The 15090-nt window shown below is 36.7% G+C and overlaps 1 long non-coding RNA gene across 5 annotated transcripts in view; it reads left to right on the top strand.

Annotated features, from left to right (window-relative positions):
* The window catches only part of LOC121830177 (uncharacterized), a 28988-nt gene extending 19831 nt beyond the window's left edge, over window positions 1-9157 (top strand). The window contains exons 5-7 of one of the 5 annotated variants that reach the window (XR_013052107.1): window positions 5588-7181; window positions 7477-7517; window positions 9085-9157. This is a non-coding gene — a long non-coding RNA (uncharacterized LOC121830177). Of the gene's footprint in view, window positions 1-1941; window positions 2000-5587; window positions 7182-7476; window positions 8898-8942 lie in introns of those variants that run through there. The other 4 variants (XR_013052105.1, XR_013052109.1, XR_013052106.1 and 1 more) reach the window with 4 other exon arrangements.
* Window positions 9158-15090: the final 5933 nt, after the last annotated feature.

The raw sequence follows: 15090 nt of genomic DNA, 5'->3' as shown, positions 1-15090 counted from the left end.
AGAGCATGTGTCCATATGCATTTGTATGTGTATACAATGTATGTGGGTGGGTGTGACTGGGTTTATATGTGCATGTGTGGATGTCAGAGAACAACTTTCAGAAGTCATTTCTAACCTTCCCGTTTGTTCTGAGGCAGGTTTTTCTAGCAGTTTCTAATACTACACACCACAGGCTAGCTTGCCCAAGTGCTTTCAGCAAAAGCTATTCTCCTGGCTCTGCCTCCCATCCCATCCTAGGACAGGAACACTGAGGTTACAGATGTGTGCTACTGCATATGGCTCTTTACATCAGTTCTTGGAATTCAAACTCTAATTTTTCAGATTTGGGTGACAAGTATTTTACCCTCAGAGCCAACTCTGTGCTCCAAATAAAATGGTCTTGAGTCTTGAAGGCAAGCTCAAGAAATATAAAGTAAATTATAGTTACAATTATACATACTGCCTTCCTTCATCACATACATAAAGATGAGAGAAACTGAGCTGACAAAACTCAAGAGGTCTGTTCTTCCATTTTTCCATGGAATTATGAGAAACAGAGTTTAAAGCTAAGAAGTCTGGTGTACGAGTGGACATGAAGACATTCTTTCAGGTAAATCTCAAAGTCTCTGTGATAAATATAAGTGCAGTCAAATTACCCAAAATCTAAAATGATTTTTTTTTATCATCTATGTCCGAAGGAAATGCTCTAATTTTCTCAGAACAACAGGGTGTAGATGTTTAAGTCAATAACAGAAACATAGTTATCCTTTGCCATATTATGGCACTTAAGTCAAAATCATGTTTCATCAGCACAATAAATGAATGTAGTGTGTCTGTGTACAGGCATAGCTGTCACAGGAAACTAAATGTTTGAGACCTCCACTCCATATACAATGTTACTTTAGTAGGAGTAGTGTCTAATTTTTAATTTGTTTGTGTATTATGAAGTTGAATTATTTAAAATGAGTCTAACATGTATCTTTGCTGTAGCAATACTGGCACTTTACATTTCTATAGTTTGTTATAAATGATCTCCAGAATCACATGTAATTATTAAAAGCAACAGTAGGAGAAGTTTTACTGATTTTTTTTTTTACTTCCCTCTGTACCTCCTCTCCCCTTTTCATTTAAAGAAATTAACTGGGTCTGAAATTTGTAATTATCTGAGGAACAATCTCCATCCTTTCATTTCTGAAATTCTAGATTTGTGATCACAATTATACTAGATTATCTCAGAAGCACATGAGGTGGAATATGTCTTAGACTTTGGTTCCCAGATCAAGAAGAGGTTGGTTGATGTTTGGAACATTCTGTGAATCTGATGGATAGTGGGCAGTGTATCACAGGAGAGGCTTATCCAAAGGTCCAGATGACTTCCAGGGACCCTATGACTTATACACTAGGGTCCTTAAATCCAGGGTGGCTGAGGTGACCTGCCTTAGACCCTTTAGAACTTCACAAAATTTGAAGTAAAGAGAAGGGAAAAGAGAGAGACAGGATTTTCCACTGATCCAATGGAATGGCAACCTGAAGTCAGACTCATTTTATCATAGAGTACACTATCACCTTGACTACACCCTTTCTTCTTCAGTAGAAGTTATACCTACACCTGGGAGTGGTGGTGCACACCCTTAATCCCAGGCCTCAGGAGGCAGAGGCAGGTGGAGTTCAAGGCCAGCCTGACCTACAATGTGAGTTCCAGGACAGCCAGGGCTGTTATACAGAAAAACACCTGTCTCAAAAAAACAAATAAATAAGTGAATAAATAAATTTTTATAAAGAAATTATACCTACTAGTGAGAATGTACATTAGTACAAGTACACCACCTTATCTCTAATCAAATACAATAACTTAAACCAAGAATTATAAGATTTTCAAGCTAAATAGTAGGCACCTTGACCTACATCTCTTATATAATTTTGTTACATTTAATCTTTTCTACCATCCACCCTTTCTTGTAGCATTCAGATGGATGAATATCCACATTATCTTCAGCCACTCATGGGATGAGTACATATGGTTAGTTCCAATTTCCCAGAAAAATGTCCCCATTGGACTTTTCATAAAGTGACATCTAATGTTTGGAAATGTTTTTCAGAGGAAAGACATAATATAATCCATCACAGATTGTCATGAAGAAACACAGTGCTTTCTATATCCTCCTGCGAACAGCCATTTTAAACTTGAAAATCAGAATCAGTACTGAGACCACTTTGTTCCAAGATCACCATTACCTCAGATTCTTTGTTATCCTCTACAGATAATCCTTCTTTACTTCTAGGAATAAAAAAGTGACTTTTTTTTTTTCAAATTGATTATGAGAAAAGATTGGATATTAGAAGGCCAACTTGCAAGGAGATCTTTGGTAGCTTGTATGTTCTTCAACTTCAGTTTTCAAAACTGTATCAAAAGTGAATATGTGCTCCATAGCATTACCTTCAGACTTTCTACCCAAATACTCTGGTAATACAAATGAATTGGATTGTCATCTGTGAAATTTCCTGAAAGAAAAGGCTAAAGAGGGAAGATGAAGATACATGTGTCTACCTATCTTGTGGCAGGAGAACATGACTCTTGGCCGCTGTCTGGATTATATACCAAAGAGTGTGCAGACCTCCACATTATTCATTTTCTAATAGCACATATGAAAACAATGCTATTTTTCCCATAAATGTATGAATCTTGAGAGTATTGAAGGGTAAACACATTGCTACAGGAATACTTATCCAGAAGTTGAAAACAAGGCAGAAACCTAAGAATAAGCATGGTGTCATCACATAGAGCATTTTCTGTCTTATTTATTTATTTATTTATTTATTTATTTATTTATTTATTTATTCATTTGTGTGTGTGTGTGTGTGTGTGTGTGTGTGTGTGTGTGTGTGTGTGTGTATGTGTATGGTGCAGGTAGAGGCCAGAAAACAACCACAGATGTCAATATAGAAACATCATCAACCTCTCTTGAGACAAGGATTGCCATTACTCTTGAGCTCCCCAGTGGGCTTGGCCGGCTAACTCATGAACTCCAAGGATGCTTCTGTCTCCACTTCTGCAGTGCTGGGGTTACAAACACAAGCCACCATGGCTGATATTTTTACATGGGTTCCAGTGATGTCATCCCATTAATTATCTTGCCCTTTTCAAAAATGCAACTTCCTGCTGTATTTTATCCTTAAATAATTTTAGTCTAAGCATTCTACCGCACTGTAGAGTTACACATTAGTTTAGAGATGTCTAATAAGAGATTGTGCTCCTGTCCTTAGGCCTAGGATAGAGAACAACTCCAAAATCTGTGGTGATTTTGTCTTTATGGCATAAATCTTATTTTATCACACTTAACGTCACCAATGTTATAAACCCCAGTTGCTATACACTCAATTCAATTCTTGCCATTTAGCTTTTTAATCTCATTAATGAGTCAAATGAAACTTGAACCCATGTTGAATGCATATTAAATGGAGCCCTTTCTTCCCTTTAAGTAAGCACAGCAAAGACTCCTTCCTAGTCCAGTTCCCCATCTGTCAAAGGTTCCGTTTTGTTATATAAGTTCCATAGGTGACATTGACTGCATCTCAGTGGATTACATGACTCAGGAATGGCATCGTGATATATACACCTCTCCAGCACAGAGCCTACCCACATAAGAAAATCTTTTATTCTCTGACAGAACTAGCTGTTCCTTCTCCCCTTAGCTTAAACTGAAACAAAGACCAAATGCTGACAGTTCACCCATTATGATAGTATCTCTTTTTATTTTTTTATTTAACAGAAAATAGCTTGTCTCTTAGCAGTAAAGAATAAAGTGACAGAAAATAAATGAGATTCTAAATTTAAAGCAGGCATTTTGTTGCTAAAGCAACCAGAATCTACAATTATATAATGCAGATAATCACCTATCATAAGAACACAAGCAAATATATGCTGGACATGAACTGGTCTTAGAAATTATAATTATTGAAATAAATGGAGAAATGACAGCTTACAACTCACTGAAGGGTAAAATACTATTCTAAAGTGATAATCTGTTCTGATTTATCTTCATAAAACTAAACATGTTTTTCAAAACTTGTCTATAGACAGAGATGAATGTAAAAACATAGGGGACCCCAGAAAGAACCACTGATGATTATTTAAAATCAACCACATTTATCAAAAAGAAAAAGTTGCTATGGTAACAGCCAGCTCTACTGTCAATAAAGTTGACCCTGGTCTCTATTTTATTTAAAAGTACAGAAATGCGAAACACAATAGCCTTGATCAAATCACAGTAAACATGTTCTTGAATACATATCATATCAGCATTATAAAGACCCAAATGGTTAGCAATATTTTCAAGTAAGATTGAGCTAAAACTTATAAAAACTCTACTATGTGAGAATTGAGTTTTATCATCAATTAATTGATAGATTTCTCTTTCGGATTTTTTCTAATATCTTTAGTTCTTCTATTTAAAATTTTCTAATTTCATTTTCTATTTTAATATTAAATTCTATGGATAAACAAGTTCCAGGTTTTGAAAAAAAAAAACATGCTGAGAATCATACATTTTAATTTGTTACAGTCCTGCCAAATTGTTTTCAGAAAAAAAAAAAAGAAAGAAAAAAAAGAGCAAGGTATTCATTTCAACTACTTCAAAATATTAGTACATTTGTTGAAATATGTGTCATGGCATACAGCAATTTTTTTTATTGTTTAAGATGAAAATTAAGATTTGGAACTAGGGAAATGGCTCAGAAAAGCACTTGCCTTGTACCTGAGTTTGGATCCTCAGAATCCTCATGAAGCTGAACTTAGCAGCACTTACGTGTAATCCCAATGGCCCTGTGGCAAAAGGGGAGGGAGAGATCAGAGACTCCCAAGAAACCATGGATGCTCTAGCCTGACACATACAATGGCAAGCAAAGTCAAAGGCATGTCACTCAAGCTGCACTTTGACCTCTGCTCCTACGCCAGGGTACTTGTAGTCCCGCAACCACAAAATACCAGCCTGGATGCAGGGTGAGGATCTTAGTCTTGCCTCAGCTTGATTTGGCCTGCCTCTTTCTGAACAGAGAAGAGGATGCGGGTTGATGGTAGAGGGGAGGCAAAGAGGGGGGCAGGGATGGGAGGAGAGGAAGGAGGGGAAATTGATTGGGATGTGAAATACATGAAAATTTTTATTTAATATAAAATACACATACACACATCATACATTTGCATTCACATGCATGAGCACGCACGCGCGCGCACACATACACACACACACACACACACACACACACACACACACGGGAGGGGGTGAGGGGAGGGGAAGAAAGAGAAATTAGAGTCAGACCTCAAGTCCACAGTCAGCATCAGCTGCACAATACCTATCGTTTTTAGAGCATGAATCGATCCTGATATTGTGGGACATGTTGTATTGTTTTCCATTGCATCCTGCTTCACTCACATTACTTAAAATCTGCAGTAGGAGCACACATTGACAGTGACACAGCAAAAGGTTCTACTATAGGATTTCTTACAAATATTCTGAGGTTCCCACTTAGAAAGTTGAAATATAGCAAGCAAGTGTAAGAAAGAATAAAACAGTGATTTATCTTTTTTTTTCTTCTCTTTCTTGTTGTTCAGGAGCTATTTAAGCTCAAAACCAATAAACTGGACCAAACAGGGTAGATGCCAACACCTGCACCAGAAGACAGAGGGAGGGAGAAGGAATGAGCTGGCATAGAACTTCAGATCAAATGTATGCTGGAGAAGCCGCCCAGGATGTGGCTTTAAGGACAGAGTATGAGTGCAGAGGAGTCCAGGAAGGCTGCTGCTGAGGAAGGATATTCAGTACTAGATACTGAGTCAAAATCTGGTAAAGAGATTGTCCCTGTGGTGATGTGACTCAACCTGAAGTGTCAGGGAGAACTTGGCTGTGCAACAAGAGCAAAGAGGTACTAAGTGTTTGACCACGCTGACTGTGAGGGCTCCACACGGGGCATCTCAGAATGGAGGCTCAGAGTTAGGGGTGAAAATGGGAGTGAGTGTTCACAGAAAGGAGTTAGGGACTGCTTCCCAAGCAAAGACAGATCCATAAGAGAAAAGAAGCATATTCGTGTGTCTTTTATGTCACACAAGAGCATCAGAATGAATATACGAAGAAAGAGGTTCATGCTTTGATTTGACAGAGTGGACAGTTACAGGTAACTTTGATTGAATGCCAAAGGAGTGTTAAACTAGAGAGATTCAGCAAGCTCTTTTCAGATTGATTTCATTTCTCTCTCTCTGTTCTCAAAGCTAATTTGTTCCTCTCCCCTGAGTAGGAGCAACGTACTTCTAAATGCCGTTTTACATCCTGTTTATAAAGAAAGGGAACAATGACTTTCTTGCCTCTGCTACATTTGTCAAATGTCAAAGAGCCATGAAGGTGGTACATACTTAAATAAGGAATCAGTTTGTATATGTATAGAGAACAAAGATATACGACCCCAACTCTGCCTCATGTCATAAGGATTGCTTTAGGCAGATTATTCTGAGGCCCAGCGACCTCGAAAGCTCTGAAGGCTGAGAAGCAGTTGCCCTTCTGTGATGGATAACCAGTCCCAGATGGGGCCCTCCACTTGTAAAGCCCTCCCACTCTAGGTACAAGAAAGAGAAAGATGATTCTAAATCTCCAGAGGCTCTGACACATTGACGTGAATCCGTGGCACTCACCCTGCCCTTGTTTGCCTTGCTTTACCTGGCCACTTTCTCTTGCCTGGGTTTTCCCACACTCTTCTTTCCTTATTGACTGTGTGCACAATGGCATTTAAAACTGAATCCAAAGCCATGACTTTGAGGTTTTTCTCATTTGCCTGGTCACCTCCCTTTTTCATATGAGATTCTCATGTTGTTCAATTTCAAACAACATTCATGTGGTTTGTGATTCCCCTGTCACTCTGTCTTTTGCTGTAAAGATCTGCCCCACATAGTAACTATGTAATATAGAGAAGAAACATGACCCATACATCTGTATGCATTTGCGTGTGCTAATTTTTCTCTGTTTCTCTCTGTAAACAGTGGCATTCAAAAGCAATAAGCTTCTTGGTATTTAAATGCCATTTCCTACTATGAGACTCAAGACTCCTCAGACCAAAAAATAAAGGCTTATCTTGAAACTATGGTACAGAAAGTTCTGAAGGTTGAAATATGCTATCATCTTGTGCCAGAAAGTAGGAAAGCTTTCCAAAAATATTATGTGAGTATATTAATAAGAGAAAAGAAAAAAAGAAAACTCACCTTCATATAGCTCTCATTAGCAAGCTGAAAACAATTTTGAACTTCGAAATGGACAATGATAAGAGCAGATTCTCAAGCATTGGAAAGAATAGGAAATTGTTTATCCATTCTGATGTGTATAAATAAAATGAGTAAGTTGAAAGCATAATTCAAACTGGGATATTTACATAGTTTCCATAGTCCCTCCCCAGAAAACATATACCCATTAAAATAGCTACCCATTATCCATTCTCTTTTTTCATTGTTTTTTTTAGAAGAGAATCCTGGCAAACAACAATGAAATCATATAATCAAGGTGAGCTTCAACAGCAATGGGCAAACTGAAACTGTGTACCCCTGATAAGATGCAATGAGAATACACAATCACTGCCATAAGGTATCTGCCAGAATTAGAAAGTTGTATCTGACTATGAGGGAAAATACATCCATGAACTTCAGGGAATTATACAGAAAAGTGGATGTATATTTCAGCATTTTAATGTCCAATAAGTCAAAGAAAAGCTAAGCAAAGAATGATTCCAAGAAGAGATTAGTAACTTCAAAGCAAGATTCTGGATTTCATCATTTTCTTATAAATAACACTATTGGTAACAACTCATACAACTTGAACAGGGTCCAAGAATTAACTATTATGAATCACATGGAATGCATCATGTATGTATGCTAGTATACTGAATCTGGTGGATTTGTTGCTGTGTTGTAGGAAATACCAAAGCACAGGAAAGACAGGGCATCTTTTCAAAGGCAGTCCCAAATATTTGAAAATCAAAGGTTTTGTTGTACTGTACATATAACTTTTATTCAAGTTTGAAATAATTTTCAAAATATAAATGAATGTTGTATTTGAAATGAAATTTCAAAGTGAATAGGATCAGTTACTTTTTATCCTCTTCCTTGAGTCTTCTCTCCAGCCATTTCCTATCACCAGAGTCACAGCATTACAGAAAAGTCATACTGTGGCTTTAGGAAGTGTTGCGATCCTGATGCCACTGTGAAATTTAACTATTCCTAATCACTTTGCCTTTATTTTTGGTGTTATAACCCATAAAATATTATCTTTTGCATTGTTGCCTCTAACTCTTTGAAAAAATAAACATTTAAGAAAAATGAAAACTGATGCAAAATGTAGTAACAAAATATTTGGAATGCTGTATTTTTATTATTGATGTTACAAGTAGAAGTTCATTATAACTGGCCTTTGTGTAATTTACATTTTGACAAACTTCCTTGAAGGAGAGATATATTATGTTCAGAACAAAATGTCTTAAGAACAGTCTTCAATTTCTATAACATCAAGAGAACTATGTTAAAAGAGCCTGAGTTACATCTGTGTGGACTAAAATGATATATTAGAGGTGTTTAAAGTCAAGATAATTATAATTATATGCAACTCAACAGTTGCATCAAGATTCATTTCGTAAATCCAGTGCAGTGGCATCATACAACTTGTGGAATAAAACAAATTCTGTTGTGTGGTTTCCCAAAACAAAAGCTGGCATTTTTAATGCCATGTATTTGATATTGCATTGTTGCCATATTGTGCTTTTACAACATTCAAAAATCACAAATAACTATCTGGGTATTTAAATGTGTGTTTTCTTAGAATATAGATTTGATTTAATGAAATTAGAAAATATTTTGCACTTTGCTGTATTTTTAAAGCTTTACTTTTGAAGGGAAATGCTATGATTCAAATATACATTTTCTTTATGCTTCGCAGATCACTACTCCTAACCTAGATTCACATATTCACAGATATTACAAGTGGTAATGTCTCAGTAAACCGATGTAGATCAATTCAGCTCAATGGAAGGGATCAAACAAAGTGTACTCTGCTCACTCTTTTCTTTTTTCCAATACAGGCAATATTGATGAGAGACAGCCCAAAGCAATAAAGCACAACATATAAATATGTAATTAAGTGAAAAAAGAGAACATTGTGCTCATTCTATAAATATTTTTGAAAATGTGTTAATTGGTTTGGGATAAGTTTCATTTTTTGGTTATTATCTCATTTGGATAGTAAGAAAACACAGATTTATCTTAAATTATCAATACAGTGGTATGGTACATGTAAGCTTCTCCCTCTCTCTCTCTCTCCCTGTGTGTGTGTGTGTGTGTGTGTGTGTGTGTGTGTTTGTGTGTGTGTGTGTGTTTGTGTGTGTGTGTGAGTGTGTGTGTGTGTGTGTATGTGTGTGTGTGTGTGTGTGTGTGTGTGTGTGTGTGTGTGTGTGTTTCTTTTTGGTAATGGCCAAAGGGAAGGGTAATCCTTCAAATAGACTATTTCAAGAATGATGTTTTTGTTTGCATGCCAAGCATTCCCCTTGCTGTGATCTGATTTGGGTAATTCATTGATACATTACATTTCTCAAAGAGTAGGGACTTTTGTCTATTAAGAAGAAAGAATCAAGCAAGAGCTTGAGAGTAAAGGAAAAAGTGAAATCAAAAGTTGGTAAGTGCCATAAGCTCTGCACAGACAGCTGCCATCTCAGTAAGTTGAGATTAACACAAACAGAGAAGAATCACCTCTTGCCAACTTCATTTGGAGAGCCCAGCCATCCATGTGTGCTAGAGTAAATTTAAAAGTCCAGATGATACATGAGATACTCGGAAAGACTAGCCAAAGCTTTCAGTTAGCTTTCAAATTTATTTCCTCACACATGGATGACCATTCAGTTCAAACGAAAGCAGAGAAGCACAACTTATCTACAAATATGTCCAAGAAATGTTTGGTTTGGTTTCAGAAAATATCGGTTGTTGTACATTTTTCTCTTTTCCTTCTCATGGATTGCTTGGCAAGCTTTAAGAGAGTGCTGTTATCTGAACTTTACAACAGCAGTTAGATACCAGATCGTCAAATGGTGAATTCACATGGGACAGTATAAAATACGAACCTTAATTTTCCAAAGGCAGACATAAAAGAGCAATATACATCAAGAGGTGGTAAAAAGAACCTAAAGGTAGGATCTTTGCTGCGGGAGACCAAATCCAGGGCCTCACACACAGTGGGCAAGTGTCTGCCACTGAGCTGCATTCTCAGCTCAGAAAAGAACTTGTGAAGTGAATCCCTCAGATAAAATGGATGAGAAAAAAAATATGGTCTATGGAAAGGTTATTTTCTTAGTAATAGCAGATACCTGAACTGGCCATCTTCTGTGACCAGATTGGTGCCAAGCCCAATTGTCATCAGAGAGGCCTCATCCAGCAACTGTTGGAAACAGATGCAGTTCTACAGCCAAACATTAGGCAAAGCTCAGGGGATCCTGCAGAAGAAGAAGAAAAAAAAGATTATAGAAGCCAGAGGGGTCAAGGACACCACAATAAAACTCACAGAATCAACTAACCTGGGCTCATAAGGGTTCACAGAGACTAAACTGACAACCAGGAAGTGTAGCTAGAGTTTTCCTGCATTGCCCACAGTCAGGACAAATCTTTGTCACCCGTCAGTCCCACAGCCGCTCAGACCCAACCAAGTAAACACAGACACTTATATTGCTTACAAACTGTATGGCCGTGGCAGGCTTCTTGCTAACTGTTCTTACAGCTTAAATTAATCCATTTCCATCAATCTATACCTTGCCATGTGGCTCGTGTCTTACCCGCATCTTCACATGCAGCTTGTCATGGTGGCAGCTGGCAGTGTCTCCCTGCTCAGCCTTCTGCTTCCCAGAATTCTCCTCTCTCCTTGTCCCGCCTACTTCCTGCCTGGCCACTGGCCAATCAGTGTTTTATTTATTGACCAATCAGAGCAATTTGACATGCAGACCATCCCACAGCAAGGAAGCTTGCATGGGACTGACCTAGGCACTCTATATATGTGGTACAGTTGTGTCGCTTGGTCCTCTTGTGGGACTCCTATCAGTGGGAGCAGGGGCTGTCTCTGACTCTTCTACTGGCTTCTGGGGCCCTACTCCTCACACTGGGTCACGTTGCCCAGCCTTGATACATGGGGGAGGTACTTAGTCCTACTGTAACTTGTTAGGCCATGTTTTGTTGATATCCATGGGAGACCAGTTTTTTTTCCTGACCAGAAAAGAAAAAGGAGTGGATTGGGGCTGGGAACAGAAGGAGGTGGGAGGGAAGGGACTGAGAGGACAGGACAAAGGGGAAACTGTGGCCAAGTTGTAAAATTAATTAATTTATTAATTTTTAAAAAAAGAAAAGAAAGGTATTTTCTTAAAACCACCCACTAGTGAAAACTTATCTTAATGTGAAAATATTCCCTAATTTCTGGGTACACATTACCACACAAATTTCTCTGTTTCAGTCAACATTAATTTAAGGTTTATTTCTGGATAAGTTAAAAAAAAAAACAAGCAAAAGAAAATGAAAAGGTAAAAGCATTCATTTATTTAAAAAAATACATAAAACCTACAAATGTGCTCCAAAATGCCTGCTTCATTGAATAGGGACTGACATAGTAGTTGCTCAGAATAGAAATTAGTCTTTTCTGTTGTTAAATTGATTTTTTAAAAAACATAAGAATAATAAAAAAAGAGACAAATTTTAAATATATATTTGATTGGGTTGGCTGTTTACTTTTTATGTGCTAAAATTTGTTTCCATGAATAAAAAGTGTTACTCTCCTTTACCATGATTATACCAAGAGCAGTGTGAGAAAACAAACCACACACATTCTTCAGTTTTCACAGAAATCTTGATAAAAGCAAATTGTCGCTTTTACCAGGAATGTACACGGTAAAAAAAAAAAAAAAAAAAAAAAATCCTCAGTCTTTGAGTACTTCAACACAGGCTTGTCAGGATCTATCTTGATTAAGCTTTTTCTATATTCTTATGTTATTCAAATATTCAAATAGTTACAATCATAGAATAAAGAAGTACTTACTTATTTCCAAAAATAAAATGTAAAAAGTGAAAGCATTATTGTTCGCAAAACTCTAATTTCAGGCAAAAGTTTATGTTACTATCAACAGCATCTTTAATGACTATTACTAGTCAGGTTTCCCCAAAAAGACAGAATCAGTAAGACTGATGACAGGTGATGACGACAGATGATAGGTACATACATACCTATACATACATACATGATGGAATTTTATTAAGAAATTGGCTTATATAATTACAAAGATCGAGAAATTCCATGATGAGACATGAACAATCTAGAAGACAGTGGAAACCAACAGTGTAGATCCACATTAAAAGTCATTAGAACCCATAAAATCAGTACTTTAACTCTCAGTCCAGGTAGAAGCCTGAGAAGCCAGAGTTTCTGTGGTAATATACTGTGTACCCTAATAAAATTTGCCTGAAGATCAGAGAGACAAAGGAACAAGCCACAGCCAACTCTTACCTCTAGGACTCCTCAGCCTGAAAAGGCTTCAGCTGAAAAAGCTTTAGTTCCTGTCTCCTCACACCTTATATACCTTTCTCTGTCCAGCCATATCACTTTCTTCTTAATATTGGGATTAAAGGCATGTGTACTTCCCAAGCAAAGGCATGAGACCTCAAGTGCTGGGATTAAAGGCCTAGGATTTCCGAGTGCTAGGATTAAATGTGTGTGCCACCACTGTCTGGACTCTATGTTTAATCTAGTGGCTTGTTCTGCTCTGTGATCTTCATGCAAATTTTATTAGGATACACAATATATCACCACAAGTTCCAAAACACAAAAGTAGGAAGAGAAGTGTATTCCCTATCCAGGAGACAGAGAGATATAGATAGACAGGTAGGTAAATGCAGACAGAAAGATAAATATAGGTAGATAACTCTTGCATATAAATGGAGGTAAAGAATTATGCCTATAAGTTAGTACATTCTAAATATATATAATATAATAAATATATATCTTCATCTGTACAAATATATATACATATATACAGAGAGAGAGAGAGAGAGAGAGAGAGAGAGAGAGAGAGAGAGAGAGAGAGAGAGAATGAAAGAGAACCTTTGGCAGGTTTTTATTCTGAGTCATCTATAGATTGGTATCAGCAATCTCTGGGTGAGACACAACCTTCCTTAATTGATCAACTAATCCAAATGCCAATCTCTACTAGAGATACCTGCAAAGATGTGCCCCAAGACAGTGCTTTTGGACCTATACAAGAACTCCTTAATCTCATCAAGTTGACATCTAAAAATCTATCATCACGACTGTATATTATTACAGCAATTTACATTTCATTGACCATATTTTTGTCCACAAATAGTTACAGAACATATTTTAAATTATAAAAAAGACAAGGAGTTTCACAGTCTAATAGTACATTGATAGCAATGAAAGATACCAGATAGAATTGCATATCTAGATGAACATACTTTTTATATGTAACAAGTTAAGGTGGAATTATTTCACATTATTTTTATAACATTTCCTTTAGTCAACAAATACATTTTATCTACCATGTATCAAGGCATTTTCTAGGTAGATTAATAGGAATAATTTAAGATAAAATAGTAGCATTCTTATATTTCAGATATGTGTGGACAGAAGATTGAGCATTTGATGAAGAATCAAGGAAACTAAGATCTACACCCAATGTTCTGCTTTTTACATGTGTAATTCTTCAAAAATCACTGTGCTCTCTGAACCACAGCTGTTTCATATCTGAGACAAAAACAGTGATGGACACAAGCATATCAAGAATCATAATCCAAAGGATGTATGTACCAGCCTATGGTCATTTTATGTCACAGCTGACCAGTGAAAACAGAAAGTAACTCGGCCTGTACATAGTAATACATGGTTATTGATAGGCTGATCAGGTTCTCACACTAGCCTGGGCATGACATTCCACACATAATTAAATTTTTGGATAGGTATTGATTTATGATCAAAGCTTCAGGACTCCAAGTATTCACAGCTACCTTTCAGTTCCCTCTGCCTAAGTTTCTCTGGCTAAGAGAGAAGATTCTAACAGCTCTTAATTACCTTTCTTAATGACACCTGCCTTTAAAATCACTCATGTCTAATCTATTTTAATTTCATCACAAAATGCATGCTTTGAAATTTTAATAAAATTTGCACAGATTATGTTTTATTTATTTACTAATAATACTTAAGAATGATAGGTAATTCTAAGTTAAATTAAAAGGCACTCTTATTTCACGAGAATAAATAAGCAAGTATAGTCACTAAGATTTGTCATAAACACCTGCTTTTTCGATACACAAATTTCTTGCTTGTAAAGATGCCTTATAGCCTATTTTGTCCCTGCATCTGCTACTGTTTTCTAAATACTTTACAAATAAACATGTATCTTTTAACAAAGCATCTCTCTTAGTATTTACTGAAGTTATTCAGGAAAACAGAAACAAAAGTCAAAAGAGAGGTCCTAGATAAATATTTCACTTAGAATAGCAGCCTGCCACAAGTACAACATAGAAAAGTTTCCTCTTTCCAGGTATCTTTAAGAGTGCAAGCACTGTGGTAAAGAAGACTATTCTCCTGCCTACTTCTATGTGACATTTGTTCAAGATGGTTCCTAAATGTAAACTGTGGCATAGATAATGTTACAGTCCAGCAGATTATTCAAATATTTTCATGTGATGACAAGACTGCCTTTCCCAATCCCTTTCTCATGTAAACAAGACTGGGGTGACTAGGTTGTGGATAATTTAATATAAACCTACTGGACAAAATTCAGCTCCAGATCTGTCCCCTAAGAAGTTCCCTTCAATCGTCTCTAATTTTGCCTAATGATAAAGATATATAAACAGTGGAGCCATGACACTGTGAGATAATGGGTTCCCAGATGAAGCATCCTGGTCTTTGTTCCACCATTTGGTGACTTACCACTATTTCTACATGGGATTCTAATTTGAGCAAATTAATCTTTTGTTGAATTAATCCAATGAAATGTTAAGGTCATTTCTTTTCCAATAGCCTAGTCCTGCAAAAGAATAGCTTG

This window comes from Peromyscus maniculatus, chromosome 6, assembly GCF_049852395.1.
Source record: "Peromyscus maniculatus bairdii isolate BWxNUB_F1_BW_parent chromosome 6, HU_Pman_BW_mat_3.1, whole genome shotgun sequence".
In the NCBI taxonomy this organism is placed as follows: Eukaryota; Metazoa; Chordata; class Mammalia; order Rodentia; family Cricetidae; genus Peromyscus; species Peromyscus maniculatus.
This window is presented reverse-complemented; position numbering and strand designations above follow the sequence as displayed.